The sequence below is a fragment of the Alligator sinensis genome, unplaced genomic scaffold (assembly GCF_000455745.1).
Source record: "Alligator sinensis unplaced genomic scaffold, ASM45574v1 scaffold109_1, whole genome shotgun sequence".
NCBI lineage: Eukaryota > Metazoa > Chordata > Crocodylia > Alligatoridae > Alligator > Alligator sinensis.
In genome coordinates this window covers 3,245,242-3,261,552 of record NW_005841852.1, presented here as the reverse complement: position 1 = coordinate 3,261,552, position 16,311 = coordinate 3,245,242, and positions in this window count along the sequence as shown.

Sequence of the window (16,311 nt, the reverse complement as noted above, 5' to 3'; positions counted from 1 at the left end):
GCGATTAGCCAGGCAGCCACCAAGCACCAGGATAAAAGGCCTGGCAGGAAGGAAGCCAGTGGGACCAGAAGTGGTGTCCCCAACCGGTTCGGAGAGGTCAGAGAGGACTGAGGAGCCAACGACAGAGGAGACATAGTAGCTCCCTAGAGGGGGCACCACAGGAGGCAAGTTGGGCCAGCAAGGGCCCAATGAGTCACTTACAAGGCCAGTGTGGGCAGAGACCAGCAGCAGCAGTGACTGGGACACTGGCGGAGACAACAAAGCCAGATCCTGGACGCAGACAACGGGCAATAGGTACTGAACCCGGGGAGGAAGTAACCTGCCAAGGGGACCTGAAGCCTGGACAGAGTCAGGCACCCTGTGAACCAGGGGGGAGCACCAAAGGGCGGCGGTGGGCGTTCAGTGCCAGTACCATCTGTAGCCCACAGCCACAGCCCTTAAGCAAACCGAGTGTCAGTCAAAACACCAGCCCCGATGGATAACATCACGGTTGGTGTTAGGCGGGGTGTAGGGGAGGTGGAGCCCCGAGAAGCAATAGTCACAAGGACGACCAAGGGGGAGTACCAGGGGAGATGGGATCAAACATCTTCCTTCCACTAGAAGACCAATCACCATCAAAGATGTGGCAGGAGAGACCCCTGGGGCGCTGACCCAAGGCCGCTCCCAATAGCCTGGCCGTGCAACCCAGAAGGCAACGGCAAGGTTCGAAGGAGACTCAGACATGCGACACTTGGGGGGGGACAGGCACGAAAACCTACAGCTCCCAAGTGAAAGTATTTCTCCCATAATGCAACCTGGTCTCCTCTCTTTGGTGAGATGAGGCAGGGCATCCTGACAGTTAGTTGCTTAATTGTGGTACATCCTTATAGAATAACCCTGGTTGGGAGACCTGCTGGAAGAGAACAGGACTAGCATAAACTTCTGTGAGACAACAGAGAAGCATTTCAAAATCACAACATCTTGATGGCCGGCTGTAATGTTTCAGATTTTAGAGGTTCAACTTTTCTGTAAAAATATGTTCTATGGAAAGCAAAACCTTTTATTTCATTTTGTTGAAAATCTATGGAAAGCAAACCCTTTTATTTCATTTTGTTGAAAATCCTTATTTCTGTTGTGACACAGGTTTGATAGCATATTTTTGACTAGCCTTAGCTGGATCCATTTCCCACTGCTCCCAAATCACCCAGGGACATCATTTCACTAGAATAAAAGGTTTCCCTCCCACTTGCACACACTTTCCTGCATGGAGAGACTGGGCATGAGATTTAACTGTGTTGTTGTCATTTTACTTAAGACCTCAGATATATCATTGTCTACTTTTAATATTTTGTTTACTTCTGTTCCCTTGTTATCAGCCATCTTAGGCAATGTGGGATTTCATAAATAAGTCAGGACAGAATTGGCATCTGAACTGGTATACAAAGTCTCTTGGTTATTGATTCCTGTAGATTTTAATATCCCACGGAACAATCCAATCTGCTTAACTCAACTGAAACAGTCATTTAATTTAACACCGCTCATTCATTACCTTGTACATTCTTAACAGCCACATGCTAAGTTAGCTATTTTTCACCATGTCTTGTTACATTTTTCTGTTCACCTCCTTTCATGTAACAGGCACCTTTACACTGTATTTGCTTGCAGTCAGGGACAAGACCTCACTACAATCTTCAACCAAATAAGCTCTCTCAATTAAAGCAGGGCCCAGTTAATCAGCTCCTTAAATCATGGCACACTGGCTCAGATGAGACGAGATCCAGCACACTGCAATCAAAAGGCCCTTAATACGGGATAAATGATGCACCAAGTTGTAAATGCTGGTTTAAATGATACACCTAGAGGCTGCCCATAAGTTTAGGAATAGGCGCAAGCCTATGCTAGTCAAAATATTTTCCATTTGCCACTAGAACTGTTAGGTGCTATATTTTTCTTTTCATAACAGCTTGTAAATGCATGGAATCATCAGCATTCCTGTCCCAGAGCAATGTGAACAAATTCCCTTTTCTTAGTCTCCATAGCTAAGAAGAGTTGCTTAGAAATAGATGTTAGCCAAGGTGAGGAATAATATGGCTCATCCCAGAGCTCTGGGCAATGGTATTTTGCTCTTAGACTCTAAATGACTTTATTGCAGCTCAGATTTTCATCATATTATCTCATATGGTAGTAACTGGCCCATTGCTCACTTTCACACTTTTGTCATTATTGCAAAGCATTGTTTTAATGGTGCCAATGTTAGTCACTCCAGAAAGAAAAAAGGATTATGGTAAGGTGCCCACTTACTCACTGCTTCCTCATTTAATCAGCCATTTACCAACACATTCTTCATTTAGAAAAATAAAATCAATGGTAGGCAGAGCTCTCTCAGTACATTTAACTTCCCTGGCATGACACAGGTGGTAACACAGCTGAGATCAAACACTTGTGCCTTTCCTCCAGGGCCAGCTTGGCTATGGGAAAGCTGGCTTTCAATTAGAGATTTAAATATTTCTGGCAAGGGGTGAGCATGTCTTTTCTAGCTGGGATTTGTCTAGCTGTACCTTTCTTACTTAAAGAACATTCACCCTCTTGCTAACTTGCCATATTTTTAACCAGAGTTAAAAAAGCATGAGCCTAATTGATTCAATCTTTGCAGGTTAGTCTAACTTGCATAAATTGAACCATTTTGTAAGTGAATAGACTTTCACTTTTGATTCTGGAAGTGCTGCCACATGCCTGCAGCAGCTCAGGCTAGAAGCCAGGGGTGCTAGAATGAGTCCCCAGTTGGAGGGAACCTGAGTTGGGGGGTCATGGTCAGGCCCTGGCAGACCTGAGTAGGATGGGGGAGGGGTTTAAACCCCCACCCTGGCCTGCAGGGACCCCAGCAAGGTTGTGCCTGGAGGGGAGAGGGGAAGCAGCCCCTTCCCCAGCCCCCTACCCTGCTCACTTGCTTGCTGCTTCAGCAGCAGGAGCAGGAACACAGCTAGATCCCAGTAGCCTGAGAGGAAGGTGGGGGGTTAATTCCCCCATTGTGGGGCTTGGGGGGACACCATGGCCACCAATAAGCTCTGCTTGTGTACCTGGAGCTGTGTTGGCCAGATGCCGGTAACCTGAGAAAAGGGGGAGTTGCGTGGGCACCAATATGGTGCTGGCTTCATCCCATGCTGAAGATTCCCTCAGGCAGGGGCCACGCTGCAGCACCTGGGCAGAGTCCTTAAGAAGAGTGGTGAGCGGTGCCTGATGCCCAGGAGGGTCTGGTCACGGAGAGGGAGTGGGGGTGGGGAGCCTGGCCTAATCACAGAGCCCAACTCACTGCTGCCTCCTGCTGTGGCAGCACAGCCCAGGCTGGGGAGGCTCAGTGCCCACAATGAGTGTCCCACAGAAGCACGGGGGACTCCCCAGCGTGCTTGGCAGCAGACCCAGAGTGGACCAGAAGCATTCTGGTCCACTTCTGGGTCCACCAGGGAGCATGCTGGGGGGTCTCCCCACATTCCGCCAACTCAGCAACTGGTGTCTCCTGGGTCTGGGGAGGGCACCCGGGGTCCCCCTGCAGCTGATCGCCGAGCTGGGGAGGCGCCTCCAGCACGCTCCCTGGCAGACCCAGAAGTGGACCGGAAGTACTCTGACCCACTTCTGGGATCACCACCAAGCATGTGGAGGGTCCCTCGCACTCCTGTGGGATGCTCCATGCGCCCCAGTATTGCAGCGATCACGAGCTACGCCTGCTACCTCTAGGTATGTAGAAAAAAATTTTAATGCTGTGTCTATGTCCGAATTGCTGATTCTCTGAATCAGCATCGAATCTTCAGATTCAGATTTGGCCAAATTGAATCAGGGCAGCGATCTGAATCAATGAATTGAATCACTGTCCCTGATTTGGGCCAAATCCAAATCCAAATCGAATAGGGCCCACTTCGCACACCCCTAGTTAATACATCCTTTGGAGAGCCTCTGCTGAAAGGCTTATAAGGGGGTACAAAACATCCTGAAGTTTTGCTTGTGGGAGATGGAGATCATACCAGCCTCATTCCACTGTATGAAATAATATGTTTAATCTATTCATTTATTCTATATTAATATGTAACTATAAATATAAATTAAGTGGGGCCCTCACATCTCTAGAAAAGTTGGACATCCCCATTTCAGCAAGTCAGCTGACTTCATAGACTACTAGAAGTTTCATTTGTCTAATCCTGTAATCTACAGTTTAACAAGAATTCCTGATTTAGGAAACCAGAATTAGGACAGACCACATAAGACACAAGCCTTCCTCACCAATGCTACTTTTTTTTTTTTATAAAGGGAAGTAATATTCACTGCTGAGGGCAGAAGACTGGGGGGCATGACTTCTAAGTTTAATATTGTGTTTTAGCACAGATTTCCCTTGTGAGTTTAAGGAAACTAGTTCATTAATGTAAAATCAGATTCAATGTCATATATTCTTAGAACTAATTACTGTTTGTCTCCAGACTCTCCCTAACCTCCATCCTATCAGATCCCTCATTAAGCCCACTAGATGGCACTCTGACACTCTTAGCTCCCCTACTCCCCGCTTCCAACTTACACCTTGTTCTTTGCTTTGGGAGGCCCTTCTAGGCTCAAATGTTTTCACATCTTTGTGAACTGTGATTTCTAAAGAACTCAGAAGTCTGATTTTCAGTTTAAAGCCAAATGATAGGCAGCATTGCTCTTTGTATAAAGATCAGCAGCACTTGGCTGACAGGTAACACATTGATTTTTCAGACTCTATAACTAGCATTTAAAAAACACTACCCATTGAAGCCCTTTCAGATGCAGGCAAGCTTCTCATTCCCTAATGTCTTTGTTACGTTTTGAATTCCACAGATTGCTAATACATAAGTAACTGTCTAAATCAGTAGATGCCAGAGACTATTTGAGTAGTGCCCACAGCTCGGGAGTTCTTTGCCAGCAGAGGTTTGAGATACTGGGTCTGCAGATCCATTTAGATCAATATTAAATGTGTGGCTGTTTAATCTGTATTGCTGAATATTAGGTCTGATCCATCAGCCTTTCAGAGGCTACCTGTACAAACGGCCAGGATAGTTTTCCAAAGCACTTAGCATTGGTTTGACTGTTTCCACTGATATCAGCAGTGCTAGGAGTAGAAACCTACATCCTTGTAAGCATGTGTAAGGCCAGCAAAGTACAGACCAAAAGCATTTTAAGGCTTTATTAAAGTGCAACCTAGTGGCATCACCTTAGAAAAAAAATGTAACTATGTAACATGATCTAGAGCAAGTTTGGCTAGTTAGGACTGTTCCTTTATGTCTTTCATTTTGGTAAAACTTGCACAAACCTTGGCCTTTCTCCAGATAAGGGGACAGGGTCATTACCTGCTTTAGAAAACTAATGAACACTGTTGATCACTGCTCCAGTCTCTCCCATGGCATTCATAACCTCCAGGACTCTCAGGGTAGATCCATACTGCTTCCATGCTGCTCCTGGGGAATCTCAAGCATACACTTGCTCACAAACGCACTCTTCACTTGTCAATGAGGAGAAACTAGACATGCTTTGAGGTACTTCCTTCTGCTCTTGAAATCTATCTCCAGCACATTTGTGAGTAGCACTGGGGTTCTGGCAAATCCTCAGCTCTACCACCTTTCAGCAACATTAAATTTGATTGGGGTCATAGTCCTCGACCCTTAACCTCTTAGGGCATCTATATATGTGCTCTGGGGGCAATGGGAGAGCTTTAATTAGAACAGCTGCAAGAGCCACTCTAAAGTGCTTGGAGCATCTCATGTATCAGCATCCCCGCACTTCAAAATGGTGGGGCCACTTTATCTAAAGCTCGTTCAATAAGCTTTAGGTAAAGCACCCCCACCACCATTTCGAAGCATGGGGACACTGATACACAAGACACAGAGGCTGCTGGAGTGCGATAATTACCATGATCCAGCAGACTCAATAAATCGAGTTTGCTTCAATACACTGTCATTACAGCATATCAGAGTGGCCTCTGCACTTGTATAAGCACGCTTACAGTATTAAACAGTGCCTTGCTTAGGAATCAAGCAAATAATGGACTTCCAAATAAGTAAAGAGTGACAATCAGGCCAGTAAGTAGCACTGCACAAACATCACATTTGAGGGAATAGGACATCACTTGTTATGACAGGGGTGGCCAACTTGTGGCACACATGCCACAAGTGGCCCAGGCAGCCTCTTGATGTGAGCCGTGGCAGATCAGGAAGAGGTAGGATGGGGAACAGAAAAGGCAACAGATCAGGCAGAGGAAGGAGATCAGAGTGGCCCTCAGAAAGGGTACAGGGCTTACCTTATGGCATACCTGCCAAGACTGTTGATATAAACAGAAGGAAGACTAGGGTACAGTGCAGGGTAATTTCCTGGTTAGATCAGGGAACATGTCTCATAACTCTTGGGTTCTGTTTCATCTCTGCCACTGCCTTGAGGCAAAACCCTGTGTATATTACTTGACTTTCATCAGCCTCAGATATTATTAGATCCGCTAGCCAATTGCCCATCAAGAATGACTGGGGGTAGGAGGGAGGGGGCTAGGATGAGTGCCCCATGCTAACGCCCCATGCTGCCACTGTTCTGCCTCTTGCAGGGAGCTGTTTCCATCAGCCAACCAGAGTGTGAATAAAGCGTTATGGACAGACAGACAGACAGACATAGGCTTTTATAATATTAGAATTTTACAGATGACCAGCTATCTCATAGGGTCATGCTGGATTTTAATGTTGGTGAAATGCTTTACTTCCAAAAAAAGCTTAGCTGTTTAATTTGCATTGCTGAATATTAGCATAGCAGCACTTGTGGGTGGTGTATAAAGCAAATTCCACATCCTCTCCAGGCCAGAATAAAGAAAGGTTGTTTAATAAAGAAGCTGTTCCTTCAGGGATTTTCCCGGGTAGCACATTTAACAGTGACTCCAACAGTATCACAGAAACTCTGCCCCCGGAGATCTTTGCCTGTCACTCCAGTTATTAAATCGCAGACTCTTTAGCTTCCTTTAGGTTTGCTTCTTAGCAAACAGGAAGAAAATGGTCGTGTTCTAGAAATAGCCAATACACCTGGATGAAATAGCCAATGCACCTGGGGATGGCTGCTTGTCAACAGAAAAACAAAAAAGGCACTCAGCAGCTTTGCTGTGAGTTGGACAAGGGGAGATGACTAATTCCAGAAGGATATGAAAAACATCATTGGTTAGCCCTCATCTAGACTAGACTGGGAACCATCTCCAGTCACTTAGGTAGCTACACTACTGCACATCTCTAGCTTAAACAAGAGATGGCTACAATTGGTTTGGTGGCACTAACACCCATCTGACCTTGTGGGCAAGGCCTGAGATGAAGAGCACTGGCTGTCTCTCAAAGAGCCTAAACTCTCTGTGTGTGCACAGATTAAAATAGATTCAAAGTGTGAAAAGGGAGCGATCTGCTTAAGCAACTCTGACAGTAACAATAATAATATATCACAGTCAGGCAAAGGGCTTCACAAAAGTGACCTAACACGTAAGCCAGGTAAAAGCATCACTGGCTTCACCCCTAGAAAGCAGCCTCCCCTGTGGTGATTTACTAGCACCCTTGAATTCTGTGCTGTAGTTAGACCAACAAGAAAAGAAAAATGCCATGTGCAACTGAAAAGGTAATGAAACTTCAGGGAGACAGAATATAAAGTTAAGCTTGAATTTGTCAAGACTGAAAGTGACCCTACTCCTGCAAAGTTATAAGAAGCAAAACTATGTTGCCATTAACAATTCACTGAGAAAGAATAGCCTGGTTCTGGGGCAGTTGGATCTCTGCTGAGCCAGAAGGAAAGGAAGTCATCTACTAAACAGCCATACCAAGTTCCTGCAACAGTTAGGTTTTCCTCATTCAAGTACTCATCCAAACAGACCTCTAGCATGTGAGGCCTGACAGCATTCCTACACAAGGTGCTATCAATCATAAAATGGCACTTTTTTTTTTAGTGAGGGGGCATGTGGGGGGAGTCTTAGGTAAGTCAGGGGAAGCTCCAGATCATCATTAAAAGAGACAAGACTTTGATGTAAAGTCATTAGGTGTTGTGAATACTGGAGCAGGATGAAACCTTGTTCTGCACCAAGGGCAACCTTTATAATCCCCACCAGTATGAAATATGCAGGCTATTACATTTACATACTGCCTTCACGTTCCAGCTGCTTCAGGAACAAGACAATAGTCCAAGGAGAATGCCTCTGCGTGCTTTCCTCTTGTTCTTTTGCATACCCTTGAGCTACACTTCTCTCCACCAAATGCCAAGCAAACTGGGCTTTCATCCTCCATGGCAGCATTGCTCCCAGAGGAAAGCGCATCAAAGCTGTCAGTCCAGCTCACACATCATCATTCACTCAGAAGTCGCTCCCTCCCCTCATCCACCTACCCCACAACAGATGAGCAATTTTGTCACATCTGTGTCAGCATCAGATACAAAATGGAAAATCTACAGCCAAAGCAACAGCTGCCACAGCTGCTGAATCCATTGGTAAAATAAGAAGGGAGGGGCAGAGGAGAAGACTATCTCAGCCCTCTCTCCCCCAACTCTATTATCCACTATTACTCATTATTTGTGTTCTGATAGTGCTCAGGAATCCTCACCCAAAAGCTGTGCTGGGTACTGTACACACAGATAACAGATAATAGGAGCCAGTGGCTGTGCCACTGTGCTTGCAATCTATGTAAGTCAGTAATTAAAGGAAAAAAAGAGACTGGCATCTCCATTTCACATGTGGGGAAGAGTGGCACAGAGACTGAACAATGTGGTCAAGGTCACACAAATTAGTGGTAGAGCCTAGTAACTGAGCTGCCATCTCCCAAATTCCAGCCAGTGCCTTAACCATTGAATCAGCCTCTCTCATGGCATAAGTACTATGTCTTCCCAAGAAGAACTCATGGAAAGGGAAGCCTGAGAGGGAAGAGCCTAGATCTGCAGTCTGTCCTAATAGCAATTTTGACCCCTCTAATGTAAAAGGTGAGCAGGTAGGCAGCATCCAACTGTTATTTGCAATTAGATTTAGAGTTCAGACATTTAGGGCTCCTGCTCTAACTCGGTACTTTTCGAAAAGCACCATGAGTTAGAGCCCCCCTGACCCAACTGACATTCGTCTGTTGAGTTGGCAGTGGGAGGGGGAGACTTGAGCCTGCCTGTGCTGGCCCAAGCTAGGAGGCAAGGGTGATCCCTCTGCCTCCAAAGAGGCTGCTGAACTGCCGGTCTCCCCAGCCTGCCCCCCGCAGCTCTGGGGCTGCCAATGGGGAAAGGTAAGGGAGGGAACAGCAGGCAGCTGATGGTTGGGCTTTGCCTGGGTGGAACTGGAGAGGGGGGAGGCAGCATGGAATGAAGCCCCCACATCACTCCAGCTGGGATACTGGGGAGAGGTAGGCCAAGCTTGCAAAGTGAAGGGGAGCTCCCTTCCTCCACTCCCTGCCTGGGCCTCTTGACAGCGGCCAGCGGGGGAGAGGGAGGGAACACAGGGCGGAACAGAGCCCCATTGCCTTATGGACCTAGCCCAGCTCCCCCCATTATCCCAGCTGGGGTAGCTTTGGGGGACCTAGAAGGTGAGGGGGCTCCATTCCACCCCACCCTTTGCTCACCAGCTCTAGCCAGGTAAGCAGCTCCCTCCTGCTCCTTCCCCCTTCCTCTCCCCCTGCCCGTCCTTCCCCTGCTGACTGCCCCTAGCACCAACCCAGCCTGCAAAGTGGGAAAAATTAACCCTGGAGGCAACACAAGTCCCCTAAGGTCCTCAGTTTTAGAGCACCTTCAGCCAATACCTGATTTGATGAGGGCTAATTTTTCATTCAATCAGCCATTTTAAAAGCATCATGCATGTGTGCACTATACATGGTGGTATAGTGCTTTCAGTGCCCTGGTCATATAAAAAATGTAACTTGTATAAACACCCTAAAGTGGGACTGAAGGCAAAAGGTGTGCATGAAGAGTGATTGTTCCTTAAGGACATGATCCTTGAAGCAAAAAGGAAGTCCATTCTCATGCAGAGAAAAGGTAACAGAAGGACTGGGAAGCCCTCTTGGCTAAACAGGGAAATCACAATCCTCTTAAGAAAGAAGAAAAAGGCTTATAAACAATGAAAGCTTGGGGCGGGCCCCAAGAAGGACTATTCCATGAAGACCTGCATTTGCAGGGAACAGATAAGAAAGGCTAGAGTGGCAAAGAAACTTAGATTAGCAACGAGAAGCAAGAACAAGTCCTTCTTTAGGTATATAGGGAAGAGGAGGAAAACAAATGGGAGTGTGGGGCGATTGCTTAACAACTCAGGACAGCTGGTTACAGGCACCCAGGAGAAAGCTGATCTCCTGAATGACTACTTCACCTTGGTCTTTCCCCAAGGGGAAAACCATGCCAGGTAGAGTAGAGGATGAACACAGTAGGAATATTTGCCTTCCTACTATTGCTGTAGAATTGGTGTATGACCAATTAATAAAATTAGATATACAAGTCAGCAGGACTGGAAGATCATCCAAGAATGCTAAAGGAGCTGACTGAAGTCATTGTGGAACCCCTAGTGAAACTCTTCCACAATTTGTGGTGCTCTGGAGAAGTCCCTGAGGACTGGAAGAGGGCCAATGTTATGCCCATCCACAAGAAGGACAGGAAGGAGAAACCAGGTAACTATAGGCCTAACTTCCATCCTAGGGAAAATCCTAGGAAAGTTCATCAAGGACTCTATCTGCAATAAGCTTGCAGAAGGTAAGATTCTGAATGACAGCCGGCATGACTTCATTGGGGGCAGGTGTTGCCTTACCAACCTCATCTCCTTCTATGACCAGGTAACTCGCCACCTAGACATGAGAGACCAGGTTGACACTGTATACCTAGACTTCCAAAAGGCCTTTGATCTAGTATCCCACAATGTCCTCACAAGAAAATTGGAGGATTGTGGGCTTAACTCCAAGACAGTCAAGTGAGTGAGAAACTGGCTGCAGGATAGGACCCAGAGAGTCATAGTGAACAGATCTGTGTCATCCTGGTGAGAAGTGGGCAGTGGTGTCCTGCAGGGGTCAGTGCTTGGTCCAGTACTTTTCAACATCTTTATTAACGATTTGGATGTGGGGGTGAAAAGCTCACTGGCCAAGTTCACGGATGACACCAAGTTATGGGGAAGTGTGGTCATGCTTGAAGTTAAGCCACAGTTACAGGCAGACCTAGACAGGTGAGCAAGTTGGCAGATCAGAACCTGATGAAGTTCAACGGTGAGAAATGTAAAGTGCTCTACTTCGGGAAGAGCAACCCCCAACACACTTACAGGCTTGGGCTTGGCAGCACCAAACTGACTAGCACCATGAATGAAAGGGACCTAGGGGTAATAATACACCACAGTATGAATATGAGCCAGCAGTGTGATGCTGTAGCCAGCAAGGCAAACAATACTCTGGCATGTATCAATTGATACATCTCCAGCAAAACCAAGGAGGTGATTCTTCCACTCTACTTGGCACTGGTAAGACCACAGCTGGAGTACTGTTTCCAGTTCTGGGCACCACACTTCAACAAGGACGTGGACAAGCTTGAGCGAGTCAAAGAACAGGCACCCGTATGGTCAGAGTCTTACACGGGAAGCCATATAAGGACAGGCTGAGGGATCTGGGACTCTTCAGCCTGAGGAAAAAGCGGCTATGAGGGGGCCTGGTAGCAGCTTACCACTACACTAGGGGAGTACATCAAGGGCTCGGTTAGCCACTGTTTACCAGGGCACCCAAGGGGAAAACAAGGAGTAATGGCCACAAACACCTGGAAGATCAATTCAGGCTCAACATTAGAAAAAACTTCTTCACAGTTAGGATGTCCAGACTGTGGAATAAGATCCCTCCAGAGGTGGTGTAATCACCTACCCTGGAAATATTCAAGAGGAGACTAGACAGGCACCTTGTTTGGGTCACCTGACCCCCAGTTATCCTTCCTGCTTGGTGCAGGGAGATGAACCTGATGATCTTCCGAGGTCCCTTCTGGCCTTACAATCTATGAATCTATAAAATGTTTAACATTTAGCTTTAGTGTCATGTTGCCTTATTAGAGGCATTATTTCTCTCTCTTTGGCTTCTGCTGCTATGGCAGCTCCTTAACTTCACTTGGCATCTTTAACCAATACTGTCACAGAGCCTGAACCATTGCTCAAGGATTTCTTGGGGTACCAGGTAAGAAGTAATGGGGACTCATACAAGTCACTCACACAAAATCAGTGTGCATGTGGCTTTTTTGCAGTTATTTCTCCTCCATACTCTGTTCCATAATCCCAGCTATTTCCTTCTAATACCCTCTGGGGTTCTCCAGTTTTCTCTGCCCAGGCTTCTACTCTTCTTCAACCATATTATGCATGAAGGACAAATGCTATCAGCATGGCACTGAACAAAAATCCTTGACCTACCCGAGTCTGGCAAAGATCCACAATCAGCAGTAAACTATCAACCAATCTCCCTACTGAGTGTCTGCTACAAGACACTTAAGAGACTAGTTCTGCAACATATTGCTCCAGTAACTGATTCTTCCCTAAGTCCAGACCAAGCTGGATTCTGCCGTTGCTGGAGCAATTGCAATCAAGTTCTAGCCTTAACCACCTTCATTGAAAATGGCTTTCAGAAAAACCTGAAGTCTGCTGTTGTCTTCCTTGATTTAACACAAGCATATGACACTATCCTGTATACCAGTCTTCTGGTGAAAATATTAGGAATTCTGCCACACTGGGCCACTCATCTAGTTAAACTATCACTACATGGTCAAAACCTAAGAGTCCACCTGTCCAACCGAACTAGCTCTTGGAGACATCAAACCAATGGCCTCGCTCAGGGATCAGTACTGGCCTCTCCTTTTCAACCTGTACATTAATGACCTGCCTGCAACTGGCTCACAAAAAATTGTTTGTACTGATAACAGTGCCTTTGCTACCTAAGCTCATGACTTTTCAAATGTGGAATTCATACTTCATGGAGACATGAGACTGATGTCAGAGTACTACCTAAAATGGCAGCTCAAACCAAATACATCAAAGATTGTCTCAAGTGTTTTCCATTTGCATAATGCCAGTGCTAATCATGAACTCACTATCAACTTAAAACAGGGGTGGGCCTCGCCTCCTGCTTCCCTGCAGAGTCCAGCATGGGGCTTCCCCGCTGAGAGTGTGGAGCTGCAGAAGCGTGGTGTGGAGCCCCTGTGATAGAAGTGGCTGGGCAGGCTGCACGGGGGTCCACTCCTCACTCCCAGTGCAGCACCGGCCGTTTCTATCCCTGGGGCTCCATGCTGCATGCCTGCAGCTCCACACTCACAGCAGGGAAGACCTGCACTGGACTCCATGAGGAAGTAAGGGGCTGAGCTCCCTCCACTTCTGGCAGAGTGCAGGGACCTGAGCGGCAGGAAGCAGGGGAAGCAGATGTCTCCAGTGCAGGACTTCCCCCGCTGCAAGTACTGGAGCTGCAGGCATGTGGTGTGGAGCCAGGGGCAGGATCCGCTCCCTCCCCCCATGCAGCACTGGCCAGATCTGCACCTCACCGAGCACCTGCATCAGGCACAAGCACCCTGACCTCCCTGCCTGCTGCTGCTCCAGCAGCATGGGCTGCATGCCATGGAGGGAGTGTGTGGAGGGTTCCTACACTCCTCCACCCTCACACCCATACCACTGCCACTGCCCCTCTGGGTGCAGGCTCCGCACTATGTTCCTGGTTCCGCCCAGCTGCAACTCCACCCCTCCCACCAGCCCCTCCACTTCCCTACCTGCTGCCCTGAGCCAGCCGGTTTTGGCTGCAGCAGGAGCCTTGCCCAAAAGATGCTGGCTGGGCAGAGCCCTTCCACTGGGTGGGGTGCAATTCGTTGCGGGGTGCGGTGCGCTGGATGAAAGTGCCTGGTGGGCCGGATGTGGCCCATGGGCCGTATTTTGCCCACCCTGACTTAAACAGTCAGCCTCTCAAATTTGAAATCCACCCAGTTTATCTTGGAGTTGCCCATGACTGGACTTTAACTTATAAATCACATCTCCAGAAAACTGCTTTAAAAATCAAAACAAAGAACACCCTACTGGCCAAACTTGCAGGCTCTACTTGGGATACCAATGCCTCCATGCAGACAAGATTCATTGGGTAAATGTGGTATCTTTTATTAGACAAACTAAATAGTTGGAAAAACTATTCTTTGCAAGCTTTGGGGCACAAACACCCTCCTTCAGGCATATTGAGAGTCTGCTGGCAAATTGTGAGCTCTCCTGGGTAGAACAGAAGCCAAAATGCAAAATGCAGGTCTGTAAAAATCCAAATGCTTGGCACTAAGGAACAACCAACAACCCTAATGCCTCCATGCTACATTCATCTGCTCTCGCACTGTGTTATTCAGTTGCAGAATACTGTGCCTCTGTATAGTCTGGTTCATCACACAGCAGACTAGTAGATACCAAACTGCTTGCTACAACGCATCTTGTGTCAGGTATGGTTCATGGTTACCAACCCTCAGTAACATTGCTCCCCCTCATCTCCACCACACAAATGCTGAAGTAACTTACCAGCCAGACTCTGTGATAATCAGGGATCCAAGTCTTCTGTTTCCCACAGAAAATGGATTTTCCCTCTTTCCCATGAAAAAGATGAATTTCCCATTTTAACAGAGAAACATGGATTTTTCCACTCTGCCAACCTGCTAGAGAGCTCTTTGTAAGAGTGCCAGCTTTCAAGGGGCTGGGGGGAGTGAGAAGATGGCAGTCAGGAAGGGGGTACCATGTGCATGTACGTGCTCACCAGGGATCCAGGGATTAAAAAAATTGCAAAATCTCTGACCAAAACCCCAAAATCCGTTATTAAAATTAAAAGCCCCCTGCAGCACCCCCCCAACCCTGCTGGTGCCTCTCACTGCCTCCAAAGCCCCCCCCCCCAGCCCTGCTGGTGACTCTCCCTGCCCCAAACCCCGCCCAGCCCTGCTGGTGCCTCTCACTGACCCCACAACAGCCCCTCTGCCCTACTCGTGCCTCTTGCCCCCCCAGCCCTGCCAGAGGGGCCCCCAGCTGCCAGGGCTATGGGACCAGGGCCCCAAGTCTGCAGCTCCCTGCCCCCAACAGCAGGCAGCTGCAACAGAAGCAGCATAGAGCCAGCTCCCCCACTGCTGCTGCCTGCTCAGGTGGAGCTGGGGCTGGGGCCAGCTCCTGGCTCCCCCCAAGTCCTGCCAGTGCCCCCAGCCATGAACTGCAAGCCCCCAGCCCTGCCAGAGGGGCCCTCAGCCCCCTGCAAGCCCCACTTACTTCACAGGCTCCAGGAGAAAAGTGAGGCTGAGCTGAGCTGAGCTGAGTGGAGCCATGGCTGACTGAGAGTCTCAGGCCCTGCCTTCCCCCTCTGGGCAGGGCTGGGGTTTCCCACCCTGTTTGCAAACAGCTTTTGCAGGCTGAAGCTCAGCCAGTCTGCAGAGCTGTTTGCAAAAGTAGGGAATCTGCGGGTTTCTCTACTAAAAGGAGAAATCCACGTTTTCTCTGATAAAAAGGGGAAATCCATGTTTTTTTTCTGTTTTTTTCCATGGGAAACAGAAAACCTTGATCCCTGGTACTCACATATGTACATGGCTGCCAAGCAGCTTAGAGAGCAGCTCCCACAGGTAAGTCGGAAGGGGGGGAGGGGGCCAGGAATTGAAGCCCCCATACAGAGTGAGGGAAGAAGGGAGGGAGTTGGGCAGGGCTGGGGCTGGGGCTGGGGCTGCTGCTGCCCAGATGGGTAGTGAGTGGGTCTTGGGGCCTGAGGCTGGAATGCACGGCTACAGGGTCCCAGTGGGGAGGAGGATGGAACCTCAGGCAGCTCATCCAGGAATCAGGGGGGTGGCTGGCTCCCTGCTGCTGTGTATGCTCCCAGGGAGGCATGGGGGTACGTGACTCCCAGATCTGTGTGTGGAGTGGGAGCAGGCTGCCGGCTGTAAGCTTGGGCTCCTGCCCTGCTGTCCTCCCATGGGGCCTCTGCAGCCCAGAGGGCAGGCCAGGTGGGGAAGTTCCTTGCCATTGCAAGTCCTGCACTGCTCTGTTGAGGTGCCCTCTGCCTGCCCAGCAGCAGTGTGGGTGGCAACATGGAGCTGTGCCCCCCTGCTGCTGCTCTGCAAGCAGGGGGTGTTTCTCAAGAGCGGCAGAGCTCACAGCTGCAGCAATGGGCTTCACCACCTGGCCTTGCTCTGCCCTGCTGCACTGGGTCCCACCCACTGGGCTGCGGAGACCCCGGGGGGAGGGTAGCAGGGTGGGGAGCCCAAGCCCACAGCAGGCAGCCCATGCCTGCTCCCCCCTCCCCTTCATGGGCTCCACTCCCACCATGTTGCATGCAGGAGAAGGGGAGCAAGGCTCTGCGCTGTGCTCCCTGCTCAGGCCAC